The following is a 16,238-nucleotide window of genomic DNA, read 5'->3' on the forward strand; positions in this document are numbered from 1 at the left end:
ACACTCCCAGGGTCAGACACAGGGTGAAGCTCCCTCTGCACCGTCCCATCACACACTCCTGGGGTCAGACACAGAGTGAGGCTCCCTCTGCACCGTCCCGTCACACACTCCCAGGGTCAGGGCCAGGGTGAAGCTCCCTCCGCACTGTCCCATCACACACTCCTGGGGTCAGGCACAGTGAAGCTCCCTCTGCACCGTCCCATCACACACTCCCGGGGTCAGACACAGGGTGAAGCTCCCTCTGCACCATCCCGTCACACACTCCCTGGGTCAGACACAGGGTGAAGCTCCCTCTGCACCGTCCCATCACACACTCCCGGGGTCAGACACAGCGTGAAGCTCCCTCTGCACCGTCCCGTCACACACTCCCAGGGTCAGACACAGGGTGAAGCTCCCTCTGCACCGTCCCATCACACACTCCCGGGGTCAGACACAGAGTGAAGCTCCCTCTACACCGTCCCATCACACACTCCCGGGGTCAGACACAGAGTGAAGCTCCCTCTACACCGTCCCATCACACACTCCCGGGGTCAGACACAGAGTGAAGCTCCCTCTGCACCGTCCCATCACACACTCCCAGGGTCAGACACAGGGTGAAGCTCCCTCTGCACCGTCCCATCACACACTCCCGGGGTCAGACACAGAGTGAAGCTCCCTCTGCACCGTCCCATCACACACTCCTGGGGTCAGACACAGGGTGAAGCTCCCTCTGCACCGTCCCGTCACACACTCCCAGCTTTGGATTGCATGGGAGTGGGAAATATGCTCAAGTGTTGGATCGGGATGCAACATCACCGGATGTCAAGGCAACCGAGTCTCACCTACTCTCTGCGTGCGTCTATTCCTGTCTGCGTAGAATCGAGATTCTTGGAGCAGCTTGTTGGATCTTGCAGGTGGTGACGCTACTTCCAAACAAGAAGACTGTCCTCGTTTCGCACAAGGCCATTCAGCCCATCCATCCCATTCTACACAGAAGAGAAAAAGGAGTTGGCCACTCGGCCCATCAAACCCGGCCCGGTATTCAATGTGACTGTGGCTGATCTGCCGCAGGTCTCATCTCCTCTTCCGTCCCAGTTCCCCACAGCCCTCAATTCCCCTCATCTCCTTCCACTTTAATTCCCACCCCCCGTGATCCAGCCTCCACAACTCACCAGGGATTCCCTTCCAGAGATTCCCACCCACCCCACCACCTCCTCGTGAGAAGCCTTCACACACCTTCGTCCTGTAACCGTTCCCCGACTAATCCCCCACTCTCCCATCAATTCTACCCCTCACCCACATACTAGGGGCAATTAGCTCACTGACCCCGCATGTCGTTGGGATGTGGGAGGGAACCGGAGCACCCGGGGGAGACCCACACGGTTACAGGGAGAATGTGCAAACACCACACACACACACACACACACACACACACACACGCACACACACACAGACACACACCAACCTCGCCCCCCCCCCCCCCCCCCCCCCCCCCCCCCCCCCCCCCACACACAAACACAGAGTGTCGGAGGTCAGGATCGAACCCGGGTCTCCAGAGGCTGTACCATGGAGCCGGCTGTATCAATTACCTTGTAAGGAACACCAGCCTCACTGAAGCTTGGAACGTGAGCCAATGGTCATAGCTGAGCTTGTACCAGAGCCACCAATTCACTTTTCACCTCTGTAGGGTTTAATCCTGAAGAATCGCCGTGTAGCACCTCTTGTGATCAAGTATTAGATCGAATAAAGTGTTTCTGAAGTGTACTGACCATTGCATTGTTAGAACCATGGCAGCTAATTTAGGGAGAGGGGTAGGAGGTTTTGTGGGGATCTGAGGGCAAAGGTTTTCTCACCCAGAGGGTGGGAACACCATAGAGTCATACAGCACGGAAACCAGGCCCTTTGGCCCAACTCGTCCATGCTGACCAAGGTGCCCATCTAAGCTAGTCCCATTTGCCTGTGTTTGGCCCATATCCCTCTAAACCTTTCCTATCCATGGACCTGTCCAAGTGTCTTTTAAATGTTGTACCCACCTCTACCACTTCCTCTGGCAGCTTGTTCCATATACCCACCACCCTCTGCGTGAAAAAGTTGTCCCTCACATCACCTTTAAATCTTTCCCCTCTCACCTTAAATCTGGCAGGCACGGTAGTGTGACGCGATTGCAGCGCCAGCAATCGGGGTTCAATTCCCGCCGCTGTCTGTAAGGAGTTTGTACGTTCTCCCCGTGTCTGCGTGGGTTTCCTCCGGGTGCTCCGGTTTCCTCCCACATTCCAAAGACGTACGGGTTAGGAAGTTGCAGGCATGCTATGTTGGCGCCGGAAGCGTGGCGACACTTGCGGGCTGCCCCCAGAACACTCTACGCAAAAGATGCATTTCATTGTGTGTTTCGATGTACATGTGACTAATAAAGAAATCTTATCTGATCTATGCCCTCCAGTTTTGGACTCTCCTGTCCTGGAGCAAAGACTATTCACCCCATCTATACCCCTCATGAGTTTATAAACCTCTACAATGTCACCCCTCGGCCTCCTCCACTCCAGGAAAAACAGTCCCAGCCTCTCCAGTCTCTCCTTATAACTCCAGCCCTCCAGCCCCGGTAACATCCTGGTGAATCTTTCCTGCCCCCTCTCCAGCTTAATGACACCCTTCCTATAGCTGGGCGACCAGAACCGCGCACGGTACTCCAAGTGTGGTCTCACCAACGTCTTGTTCTGTAACATGACGTCCCAACTCCTGTAGTCAGTGCCCTGACCGATGAAGGCCAGTGTGCTGAATGCCTTTTCCCCACCCTGTCTACCTGTGTCTCCACTTTCAGGGGACTATGTACCTGTAACCCCAGGTATCTCTGTTCTACAGCACTCCCCAGGGCCCTGCCATTTACAGTGGCTAGAATGAGGAACACACTGAGGTGGAGGCAGAGGCTCTCACAACATTTAAGAAGCGTCTGGATGAGCACTTGAATCACCGGGGCAGGGAAACCTATGGACATGGGAAAAGGGATGAGTGTGGCTGGGTCCAATGGTCAGTACAGCCATGGTGGGCCATGGGGTCTGTTTCTGTGCTGTGTGACTCTGTGACTCGATATAACACAGCTGAGAATGAGTATGTATTATTGCATATCAAGTATCTGTCCTTGGATGATGACCCTTTATCTCAAAAACCACAGACACCAGGCTAACAGTGGTCAACCCAGAGACAGCAGAACCCTTGGACTTGTCTGTCACCTCATCTGCTTGTCCGTCACCTCACCTTGGGCTTGTCTGTCACCTCATCTGCTTGTCCGTCACCTCACCTTGGACTTGTCTGTCACCTCATCTGCTTGTCCGTCACCTCACCTTAGACCTGCCTGTCACCTCATCTGCTTGTCCGTCACCTCACCTTGGACTTGTCTGTCACCTCATCTGCTTGTCCGTCACCTCACCTTGGACCTGCCTGTCACCTCATCTGCTTGTCTGTCACCTCACCTTGGGCTTGTCTGTCACCTCATCTGCTTGTCCGTCACCTCACCTTGGACCTGCCTGTCACCTCATCTGCTTGTCTGTCACCTCACCTTGGGCTTGTCTGTCACCTCATCTGCTTGTCAACTCAGCATTTCCTGTTCCCAGGGCTTGGGTGGACAAGAATTCTTGTGGTAAACATAACCTGGATTTTGAGGTACTTTCCCCAATCGGTAAATTGCTTTATTATTGTCACATGTACTGAGGTACAGTGAAAAGCTTTGTTTTACATGCCGTCCTTACAGATCAATTCATCACATCAGTGCATTGAGGTAGTACACGGGAAAACACTAACAGAATGCAGAATAAAGTGTTACAGTTACAGAGAAAGTGCAGTGCAGGCAGACAAGAAGGTGCAAGGGCCACGATTAGGTAGATTGTGAGGTCAAGAGTCCATCTTATCGGACTAGGGGACTGTTCAATAGTCTGATAACAGCGGGATAGAAGCTGTCCTTGAGCCTGGTGGTACGTGCTTTCAGGCTTTTGTATCTTCTGTCCAATGAGGGTGGTGGGGGTGGGGGGGAAGAAGAGAGAATGACTGGGGTGGGAGGGGTCTTTGATTATGCTGGGTGCCTTACCGAGGCAGCAAGAAGTGTAGACAGAGTCCACAGAGGGGAGGCTGGTTTCCCTGATGTTCTCAGCTGTGTCCACAACTGTCTGCAGCGTCTTGCGGTCCTGGGCAGAGCAGTTGTCGTACCAAGCCGGGATGCATCCAGATAGGACGCTTTCCATGGTGCATCGATAAACATTGGTGAGGGTCAAAGGGGACATGCCAAATTTCTTTAGCTTCCTGAGGAAGTAGAGGCACTGGTGAGCTTTCTTGGCCGTGGCATCTCTGGTTGGACCAGGACAGGCTATTGGTGATGTTCACTCCTAGGAACTTGAAGCTCTCAACCCTCTCAACCTCAGCACCATTGATGTAGACGGGTGCATGTACACCGCCCCCTTTCCTGAAGTCAATGACCAGCTCTTTTGTTTTGCTGACATTGAGGGAAAGGTTGTTTTCATGACACCATGTCACTAAGCTCTGTCTCCTTCCTGTACTCTGACTCATCGTTAGCTGACACCATGTCACTAAGCTCTGTCTCCTTCCTGTACTCTGACTCATCGTTAGCTGAGATACGGCCCACAGACAAGAGATACACCTCCACTCATGGAACCAAAGGCCTTAGTGGGAAACTGCAACCCAGCTCTTTGGACAGGTACACAGATTGGAAGGTTTCAGAGGGATATGGGCCAAACGCAGGCAAATGGGACTGGCTTAGATGGTCGGCATGGACGAGTTGGGCTGAATGGCCTGTTTCCATGCTGTATAACTACAGCCAATCACTGAAGTTTGTGTCGTCCCAGAGGGGGAGAGGGGTTGGTCTGCCACAGAGGAGGTCCCGTCTGCTGATTACTGGGGCTTGCAAAGGTTTGGATTGCAGAGGAGTGGGAGCGTTGGACGGGATGCAACATCTCTGGACATCAAAGCAACCAAATCCCATTTACTCTTGCTGTGCGTCTATTCCTGTCTGCGTGGAGTCATTTGCAAGGCCACGACCGCGCGCTAGGTCTGGGTCTCACCAGGCCTGGAGAACGGGGGCTTCACAAAACAGGAAATTTAACCCAACGGCCAGTCAGCGGCTGCAGTGCTGAAACCCGCTGAAGACGCAACTTCTAATGCTGGTGTGCACGGGGGGTCCTTCGCTTGCCCAGTGTCCGTGGGGGTTGGGAAGGACTCGGGGATGTCCTGGGATCACAAACGCTGCCAATCCTCATTGAAATCAGCATCTGAGATCCATGGGGGAACACCCCAGGTGATAGAGCCCAGACTTGGAACATAGATCAGTCCAGCACTGGGCAGGCCATTCAGCCCATGATGTTGTGCCAATCCCAATGCCGATTTATACTGAATGTCCTCCTCCTGTGTACCTCCCACAAGATCACAAGATCACAAGATAAGGGAGCAGAAGCAGGCCATTCGGCCCATCGAGTCTGCTCCAAGGAAAAGGGAAAAAGAAATGGGGTGGGAAAAAAAGAGAGAAAAAAAAACTATTCTAATCCCATTTGCCAGCCTTATCCCCATATCCCTTGATACCCTGACTATTTAGATATCTGTCTATCTCCTCCTTGAATACCCCCACTGATCTGGCCTCCACTGCTGTGCGTGGCAAGGAGTTCCACAATTTCACCACCCTCTGGGTAAAGAAACTTCTCCTCATCTCTGTCTTGAAACTGTACCCTCTAATTCTAAGATTGTGCCCTCTGGTCCTGGACACGCCCACCAAGGGAAACAGCCTAGCCACATCTACTCTATCCTTACCTGTCAACATTTTAAATGTCGCTACGAGGTCCCCTCTCATCCTTCTGTACTCCAGCGAGTACAGTCCAAGAGCCGACAAACGCTCATCATACTTAAGCCCTTTCATTCCTGGAATCATTCTCGTAAATCTCCTCTGAACCCTCTCCAACGTCAGCACATCCTTCCTAAGATGCGGGGCCCAAAACTGCGCACAGTATTCCAAATGAGGCCTCACTAGCGCCCCGTAGAGCCTCATCAACACTTCCTTACTTTTATACACTATACCTCTCGAGATGAATGCCAACATAGCATTCGCTTTCTTAACCACCGATCCAACCTGGTGGTTAACTTTTAAGGTATCTTGTATAAGTACCCCCAAGTCCCTTTGTACTACCGCACTATCAATCTTCTCTCCTTCTAGATAATAATCTACCCGCTTATTTCTACTTCCAAAGTGTACAACTGCACATTTCTCAACATTGAATCTCATCTGCCATTTCCTTGCCCATTCTCCTAAACTGTCTAGGTCCCTCTGCATTCTTTCTATTTCCTCTATGCTCCCTACTCCTCCACTTATCTTGGTGTCATCCGCAAACTTAGCCACACCTCCATTCCCTGCAATATTCATGGGTCTATCTAAAAGCCTCTTAAACTCCACCAAACTGCCTGCTTCCCACCCCCACCCCTGGTAACACATTCCAGGCACCCACCACTCTCTGTGTAAACAAACTCACCCCTCACGTCACCTTTAAACTCCCCCCCCCCGACCTTAAATGCATGTCCTCTGGTGTTTGACATTTCTACCCTGGGGAACAGATTCTGACGGTCTACCTTATCTATGCCTCTCATAAACTTACAAACCTTTATAGGGGGGGAGAGGTAGAGAGAGGGAGGTAGAGAGAGAGAGAGGTAGGTAGAGAGAGGTAGAGAGGGAGAGAGGTAGAGAGAGGGGTAGAGAGAGAGGGTGTAGAGAGAGAGGGGGGTAGGGAGAGAGGTAAGAGGGGGTAGAGAGAGAGAGGGGTAGAGAGAGAGATATATCACAGAGTCCTACAGCACGGAAACAGGCCCTTTGGCTCAACTGGTCCATGCCGACCAAGATCCCCATCCACACGAGTCCCATTTGCCCACGGCTGGCCCATCTCCCTCTAAACCTCTCCTATCCATGTACCTGTCCAAGTGTCTTTTAAATGTTGTTAATGTACCTGCCTCAACCACTTCCTCTGGCAGCTCGTTCCATATACAGACCACCCTCTGGGTGAAAAAGTTGTCCCTCAGGTCCCTATTAAATCTCTCTCCTCTCATATTAAACCTGTGCCCTCAACCCTGGGGAAAAGACTGTGTGTATTCACCCTGTCTATGCCCCTCGTAATTTTATACACCTCTATAAGATCACCCCTCAGTCTTCTACGCTCCAATGAATAAAGTCCCAACTTGCCCCACCTCTCTCCGTAACTCAGTCCCTCGAGTCCCGGCAACGTCCTCGTAAATCTCCTCTGCACTTTTTCCAGCTTAGTGGCATCTTTCCCATAGTAGGGCGACCAAAACTGAACACAATGCTCCAAGTGCGGCCTCACCAACGTCTGGTACAACTGCAATATAACCTCCCAATTCCTGTACTCAGTGCCCTGACTGATGAAGGCCAGCGTGCTAAATGCCTTCTTCACCACCTTGTCTACCTGTGATGCAACTTTCAGGGAACCGTGGACCTGTACTCCTAGGTCCCTCTGTTCTACAACACTCCCCAGGGCCCTGCCGTTCACGGTGAAGGACAGGGTTAGGGTTAGGACAGGGATGAGGAGAAATTTCTTCTCCCAGAGACTGATGAACCTGCGGAATTCTCTAATAGTTGAAGCCAAGTCATTAAATATATCCAAGAAGGAGCTAGATATTTTCCTAAGGGCTTGAGAGATCAAGGAATACAGGGAGAAAGCTGGAATAATTTGGGCAATATTAATTGGTACATCAGGCTTGAAGGGTTACTGTGCTCCCACTTTTGTGTGGCGACTCTCTTTCTGAAGGAACAGCCCACTCACCCAGGAGTCCACCTCAGGGAACACACTCCAAGAGCGTCCTGGAGCATCCAGCGCCTCTACTTCCTCAGGAGGCTAAAGAAATTCGGTATGTCACCTTTGACTCTCACCAACTTTTACCGATGCACCACAGAAAGCATCCTATCTGGATGTACCACGGCTTGGTACGGCAACTGCTCTGCCCAGGACCGCAAGAAGCTGCAGAGAGTTGTGAACACAGCCCAGCACGTCACGGACACCAGCCTCCCCTCCTTGGACTCTGTCTTTACCTCTCGCTGTCTTGGTGAAGCAGCCAGCATAATCAAAGACCCCACCCACCCAGGTCAGTCTCTCTTCTCTCCTCTCCCATTGGGTAGAAGATACAGGAGCCTGGGGGCACGTACCACCAGACTTAAGGACAGCTTCTACCCCACTGTGATAAGACTATTGAACGGTTCCCTTGATGAGATGGACTCTGACCTCACGATCTACCTTGTTGTGACCTTGCACCTTATTGCACTGCACTTTCTCTGTAGCTGTGACACTTTACTCTGTACTGTTATTGTTTTTACCTGTACTACCTCAATGCACTCTGCACTAACTCAATGTAACTGCACTGTGTAATGAATTGACCTGTACGATTGGTTTGCAAGACAAGTTTTTCACTGTACCTCGGTACAAGTGACAATAATAAACTAATACCAATACCAGGTCCAAGAACATGGAAGCAAGAAGGAGATTCAGCTGCTTATACCTGCCCCAACAGTCAGTAATCTGTTACCTCAGCGCCTCTGACACACACCAACCCTTTGTTCCTCAACAGTCTGTCAGTCCCTGCCCTGAATACACTCAGTACTGAGCCACAACACCATTTCCAATTGCTGCCGGCTCTCCCCACTGCCCCCTCCCCTCCCCACTGCCCCTCCCTCCCCACTGCCCCCTCCCCTCCCCACTGCCCCCTCGCTCCCCACTGCCCCCTCCCCTCCCCACTGCCCCCTCCCCTCCCCACTGCCCCCTCGCTCCCCACTGCCCCCTCCCCTCCCCACTGCCCCCTCGCTCCTCACTGTCCCCTCCCCTCCCCACTGCCCCCTCGCTCCCCACTGCCCCCTCCCCTCCCCACTGCCCCCTCGCTCCGCACTGCCCCCTCCCCTCCCCACTGCCCCCTCGCTCCCCACTGCCCCCTCCCCTCCCCACTGCCCCCTCGCTCCCCACTGCCCCCTCCCCTCCCCACTGCCCCCTCGCTCCCCACTGCCCCCCTCCCCTCCCCACTGCCCCCTCGCTCCCCACGGCCCCTCCCTCCCCACTGCCCCCTCCCCTCCCCACTGCCCCTCCCTCCCCACTGCCCCCTCCCCTCCCCACTGCCCCCTCGCTCCCCACTGCCCCTCCCTCCCCACTGCCCCCTCCCCTCCCCACTGCCCCCTCGCTCCCCACTGCCCCCTCCCCTCCCCACTGCCCCCTCCCCTCCCCACTGCCCCTCCCTCCCCACTGCCCCCTTCCTCCCCACTGCCCCCTCCCCTCCCCACTGCCCCCTCGCTCCCCACTGCCCCCTCCCCTCCCCACTGCCCCCTCGCTCCCCACTGCCCCCTCCCCTCCCCACTGCCCCCTCGCTCCCCACTGCCCCTCCCTCCCCACTGCCCCCTCCCCTCCCCACTGCCCCTCCCTCCCCACTGCCCCCTCCCCTCCCCACTGCCCCCTCGCTCCCCACTGCCCCTCCCTCCCCACTGCCCCCTCCCCTCCCCACTGCCCCCTCGCTCCCCACTGCCCCCTCCCCTCCCCACTGCCCCCTCCCCTCCCCACTGCCCCTCCCTCCCCACTGCCCCCTTCCTCCCCACTGCCCCCTCCCCTCCCCACTGCCCCCTCGCTCCCCACTGCCCCTCCCTCCCCACTGCCCCCTCCCATCCCCACTGCCCCTCTCCCCACTGCCCCCTCCCCTCCCCACTGCCCCTCCCTCCCATCTCTCTCCCCTTCTCTCCCCCATTCTGTTCTCCCCCCTCTCCCTCCCCCCTCCCCCCCCGTTTCCACCTTCCCCTCTCCCCGCTCCCACTGCCCCTCCCTCACTTCCCCTCTCATCCGCGCTCCCTCCGCGCTCCCTCCCTCACTCCCCGCTCCCTCCCCCCTCCCCCTTGTTACGTCCCCCGCCTCTGCCCCGTCACAAGCGGGCACCGGGAGCCACATTTCAGGCGCAGCCGGCGGCTCTCCCCCCGCTGCGGCCGGACCGGGCATGGGCTGCGGGGCGTCCAGGGAGGACTTGCCGGTCGAGGCTGCAGGTGGGTGCGGCCGCCCCTCCCGAGTCCCGGTGCCGCTCCCTCCCCGCCCTGTCCCGGGGCAGCACCGCCCGACCCAACCCCGTCCCAGTGAAGCCCCAAATCCCAGCACCCACCCCATGTTCCAGAGTGAACCCCAAATCCCAGCATTGACACCCATCCACGAACCCCAAATCCCAGCACTGACCCCCCCCTCCAGAGTGAACCCCCAAATCCCAGTCCTGACCCCTGTCCCAGCGCAAACCCCCAAATCCCAGCACTGACCCCCATCCCAGAGTGAACCCCCAGATCCCAGCACTGGCCCCCTATCCCAGTGAACCCCCAAATCCCAGCCTGAATCCCCATGAAGCCCCAAATCCCAGCACTGCCCCGCTTCCCAAAGTGAACCCCCAAATCCCAGCCCTGACCCCTGTCCCAGAATGAACCCCAAAATCCCACCACTGACCCCCCCATCCCAGAGTGAACCCCCAAATCCCATGTGAATGGACCCCTGGCTGTTCAGTGAACCCCAGTTTTGCGAAGGAAACTTAAAGCCACATGCCAGTCTGTGGACCGAACCCCCCAAATTCCGAGCCCCGTCCTGTGGACTGAACTGGGGTCCGAGACTCTGTCCAGATTCATACCCTGTTGTACCCCACTATGGAGCAACTTTCGGACTGAAGCACCTAGACTCTGGTGATCACCCCACCTACAACCAACCCTGCAAACTGCACAGAACCCCCAAACTGTACCGTGGACCCTACAAACTGTACGTCAAGCCCAACAGTTCACACTGTACGCCACCGACAAAGCAGTGTCCCGCACTGTTATAAGAACCCACAAACTGTCGAGTGAATCATCTCCAGATCTGTCCCAGCAGTAGGCACTGAACCCCAAGGGGTGAGCCCACAGTTTTGGCAGCCTCTCAAACCGCACAGTGAACCCCCAGTTAGTGCGGCCATACATTGAATCCCAGTTCCAAGCTTAACATTCCCAAATATGCCTGTGGAATCCTGATATCCGGGTAGCAATTCCTGAAAACTAAAATCGAATGTCTCCACTCACCCTGCTCTGGATCCACAGCTCCCTAAAATCATGCTCTGTGTGTTGCCTGAACTTGTACAAGCCGAACAACTCTCAGATCAGATCTCTTTATTAGTCACACGCACATCGAAACACACAGTGAAATGCATCTTTGACGTAGAGTGTTCTGGGGGCAACCCACAAGTGTCGCCGCGCTTCTGGCGCCAACATAGCGTGTCCACAACTTCCTAACCCGTACGTCTTTGGAATGTGGGAGGAAACCGGAGCACCCGGAGGAAACCCACACAGACATGGGGAGAACGTACAAACTCCTCACAGACAGCGGTGGGAATTGAACCCGGGTCGCTGGCGCTGTAATAGCGTCACGCTAACCGTGCCTGCCCTGAATCCTGCTACGTTGAACCTCCCTTCTGTGGACTGAACCCCCAAATCTCAGCAATCTCCCCGTCCCACAGTGAACCTCCCAAAATGGACTCTGATTTCTATTCAGGACTCCCCCTAGGCGCTGTGAGCCCCCTCCCCCCCAAAAAAAACTATACAGTACCACAGTCGCCTTGTGCACCAGACAAGAAGCTCGGCTCGATTGGATCTCAGTTTGTCTGATTGGATGGAGCGTGGTCACAAGAGCAGGTCTGGGGGTGGGGATCCTGAGGTGAGTGACTCATCTCCTGGCACCCCAAGGCCTTTCCATTATATACATCTTCTCCCCACTGGTCTGGGTGAGTGCGGTTCCAACAACTCTGGAGGAGGTCGACATCGTCCAGGACAAAGCAGCCCGCTCAATCGGCACCCCCCCGGAACACCATTCCCCCCTCCACCACCGGTGTGCAGTGTTTACTCACCCAGCCTTCTTCAACAGCACCTTCCAACCCACAACCTCTCGCCTGGAAGGACGACCGGTGTGTGGGGCCCATCACCCCCACAAGGTCCCTTCAGCCACACACCGTCCTGGCTAGGGCACACCTCTGGTGAGTCGGGATCCTGGAACTAGTGGTACTGGTGAGGGGGAAGCGATTGTAGTAGCAAAACTGGAGCCTCCTCAACCCCTGGGGCAGAGCGTTCCAAAGATAATTCGCTGAAAGTGGCCACGCAAGTGGATAAGTGGGTGAGTCCAGGACTAGAGGGCACAGTCTTGGAATTAGAGGGTACCGGTTTAAAACAGAAATGGGGAGAAATTTCTTTAGCCAGAGAGTCGTGAAGTTACGGAATTCTTTGCTATGTACAGCTGTGGAGGCCCAATCACTGGGGGCATTTAAGGAGGAGATTGATAGGTATCTGATTAGTCAAGGTATCAAGAGTTATGGGGATAAGGCTGGAAACTGGGGCTAGGTAGGAATAGTTTTAGTTTAGCCCACGGAGCATACTCGATGGGCCGAATGGCCTACTTCTGCTCCTTTGTCTTGTGTGTGTGTGTGTGTGTGTGTGAGAGAGATAAGGTGGTAAAGAAGGCGTACGGCATGCTTGCCTTCATTGGTAGGAGTATTGAGTATAAGAGTAGGGAAGCCATGTTGCAGCTGTGTAAAACTTTAGTCAGACCGCACTTGGAGTATTGCGTGCGGTTCTGGTCGCCCCGTTACAGGGAGGGTGTGGAGGCTTTGGGGAGGGTGTGGAGGCTTTGGGGAGGGTGTGGAGGCTTTGGAGAGGGTGCAGAAGAGGTTCACCAGGATGTTGCCTGGATTAGAGAGCATCAGCTACAAGGAGAGGTCGGACAAACTTGGGTTGTTCTCCTTAAGAGTGTCGGAGGCTGAGGGGAGACCTGACGGAGCTTTTTTAAAATTATGAGAGGTGTAGGTAGGGTAGACAGAGTCTTTTTCTCAGGGTAGACAGATGTCAAACCCCAGAGGATATGCTTTTAAGGTTGGTGGGGGGGGGAAGGGGAGTTTAAAGGCGATGTGACGAGCAAGTTTTTTTTACACAGAGAGTGGTGGGTGCCTGGAAGGGGTCACCAGGGGTGGGGGTGGGGAGCAGGCAGTTTGGTGGAGTTTAAGAGGGTTTTAGATAGACCCATGAATATGAAGGGAATGGAGGGGTGTGGGTGATACTCAGGAGGAGATTAGTATAAATTGGCATCAAGACTGGCACATTTTGGGCTGAATGGCCTGTGCTGTACTGTTCTATACACCACTCTCTGGGTGAAGAAATTTCTCCCCGTCTCAGTCCCAAAAGGCCAACCCCTCACTCTGAGCTTGTGACCCTTGGTCTTGGACACCCCAAACTGGGGGGGGGCATCATCCCCACGGCCACCCTGCAGGTTGCGGTTTTGTAAGTTTCAGAGGGAGATCTCCTCTCATTCTTCCAAACTCACCGGAGAATGCAGGCCCAGTCCGCCTACTCTCTCCTTTTTATGTCAATCGCTCCACCTCAAGGACCGACGAACAGTCTGCTGGAGGAAATCAGCTGGTCGAGCAGCATCTGTGGGGTTGAAACGTTGACAAATTCCTTTCCCCACCACAGACGCTGCTCGACCCGCTGTGTTCCTCCAGCAGGTTGTGTGTTGCTCCAGATTCCAGCATCGGCCGTCTCCCGTGTCTCCATCTCAAGGACCAATTCGGTGAACCAACTCCTCCTTTTATCACAAGTATATTCTTCCCTAGGTAAGGAGACTACACTGGTAAAGGCTGGCACAGTGGCATAGCAGCTGCTGCCTCACGGCTCCAGAGAGCTGGGTTCAATTCCGACCTCTGGCTCTGTGTGTGTGTGTGTGTGTGTGTGTGTGTGTGTGTGTGTGTGTGGAGTTTGCACCTTCTCCCTGTGACCGCGTGGGTTTCCCCCCTGGGTGCTTTGGTTCCCTCCCACATCCCAATGATGTGCAGGTCAGTGGGTTCATTAGCCCCCAGTGTGTGGGTGAGGTGTAGAATCTGGGGGAGGAGGGGGGAGCTGAGACCATAAGATCATAGGAGCTGAATTAGGCCATTCGGCCCATTGAGTCTGCTTCACTATTCAATCAAAGCTGATTTTTTTCCCCAACCCCACTCTCGCACCTTCTCCCTGTAACCCTTAACCCCCTTACTAATCAAGAACCTACCAACCTCTGCCTTAAATACACCCAATGACTTGGCCTCCACAGCCCTCCATGGCAACGAAATCGATAGATTCGCCATCCCCTGGCTGAAGAAATTCCTCCTCATCTCAGTTCTAAAGGGACGTCCCTTCATTCTGAGGCTGTGCCCTCAGATCCCGGACTCTCCCACTGATGGGAACATCCTCTCCACGTCCGCTCTATCCAGGCCTTTCAGTATCCAGTAGGTTTCAATGAGATTCCCCCCCTCATCCTTCTGAACTCCAGTGAGTACAGGCCCAGAGACGTCAAACGCTCCTCACACGTTAACCCTTTCATTCCCAGGATCATTCTTGTGAACCTCCTCTGGACCCTCTCCAGGGCCAGTATCCTTAGATACGGAGCACAAAATTGCTCACAATACTCCTTAAAGCCTCAGCATTACACCCTTGCTTTTATATTCTAGTCCTCTCGAAATGAATGCTAACATTGCATTTGCCTTCCTTACTACCGACTCAAGCTGCAAGTTAACCTTAAGGGAATCCTGCACTGGGGCTCCCAAGTCTCTTTGCACCTCTGAATTCTCTCCCCATTTAGAAAATAGTCTGCATCTTTATGCTTCCTATCGAAGTACATCACCCCGCCCTTCCCAATGCTGTACTCCATCTACCACTTCTTTGCCCACTCTCCCGACCTGTCCAAGCCCCTGCCTCCGCAACACTACCTGCCCCTCCACCCATCTCGGTATCGCCCGCAAACTCGGCCACAATGCCGCCGGTTCCTTCGTCCAGATCATAGACGGGACTGCGGAGAGTGAAGCAGGACTGGTGTAAAAGTCTGATGGCCAGTGCGGACTCGATGGGCCAGAGGGCCTGTTTGATCTATGACTCCATTGGCGATTCTAGCACCATCTGAAAGGAGTTTATAAGATTCTGAGAGGCATAGATAGACAGCTGGTATCTTTCTCCCCCAGCATCAATATGTCTAATACCAGAGGGTGTGCATTTAAGGTGAGGGGGGGAAAGCTCAGAGATGTGTGGGGGCAAGTTTTTTCCATGCAGAGAGTGGTGGGGGCCTGGAATGTGCTGCCTAGGGTGGAGGTGGAGGCAGAGGCAGATACTCGAGGCCTGAATGTGCAGGGAATGGAGGGATATTGACCACGGGAAGGGATGACCGTAATTAGTTCGGTACAACACTGTGGGCCAAAGGGCCTGTTCCTGTGCTATACTGATCTATGTTCCATCACTCGGGTGTCCTTACTTCACTCATGCCGTGCGATTTGCTTTCAGTGGTCAGTGCAGAAGAAGCTACTAAAGCAGAAGAAGCTACTAAACCAGAAGCCCAACCAGTACCGGAGCCGGACCGCCCAGCCCCGTCGCCTGGGAGCGCGGAGGACGGGAACCAGCCCACCTACGGATCGGACTTTGACTCGTCGGCGGCTAGCCTGGGACCCAAGAGCCCCCGCATATGCAAGGTCACCCGGAAAGTGAAGAAGAAGCAGAAGAGGCCACAGAAGACGCCCGAACCCCAGGCGCCCACCGAGTGAAGGCACACGGACGGTATTGGTGGGGTGGGGAGGGGTGGGAGGTGGGAGGGGGAGGTGAGCAGCCTGGGGGGAGAGGGAGGGCGAAGTGTAACCGGGTGCAGGAATGCTTAGCATCAACGTGCCCGCCGAACTGCTGCCAAAATCCAGACCCGTCGGCGGGCTCCCGTTCGAGAGCGGGCAGCGGGGAGCTACGCGGGGTGGGTGTCTCCTCATTCCCTGATGGGACACGCGGTCTCTGTTCGCCACCTCCTTCCCCCACCCACCCCCGGGAGCTGTGGGCGAGAGGCCCCACGATCCAGGACGCACGCCCAGCGACGCACCGAGGGAGCGCTGCCTTGGCGTCGGGCGGCACGGAAGCAGGCCCTTCAGCCCAACTTGTCCATGCCGTCCCAAGTTATCCACCTGAGCTGGTCCCATTTGCCCGCGTTTGGCCACATCCCTCAAATACTTTCCTATCCATGTACCTGTCCAAATGCTACATAGAACTGTACTGTCCTTCGGCCCACCATGTTGTGCCGACCTTTAAACCTCGCCTAAGACTATCTAACCCCTTCCCCCCACATATCCCTCTATGTTAAATTCCTCCATGTGCTTATCTAGCAACCTCTTGAATTTGACCAACGTACCTGCCTCTG

This window comes from Pristis pectinata, chromosome 38 (assembly GCF_009764475.1).
Source record: "Pristis pectinata isolate sPriPec2 chromosome 38, sPriPec2.1.pri, whole genome shotgun sequence".
Classification (NCBI taxonomy): domain Eukaryota; kingdom Metazoa; phylum Chordata; class Chondrichthyes; order Rhinopristiformes; family Pristidae; genus Pristis; species Pristis pectinata.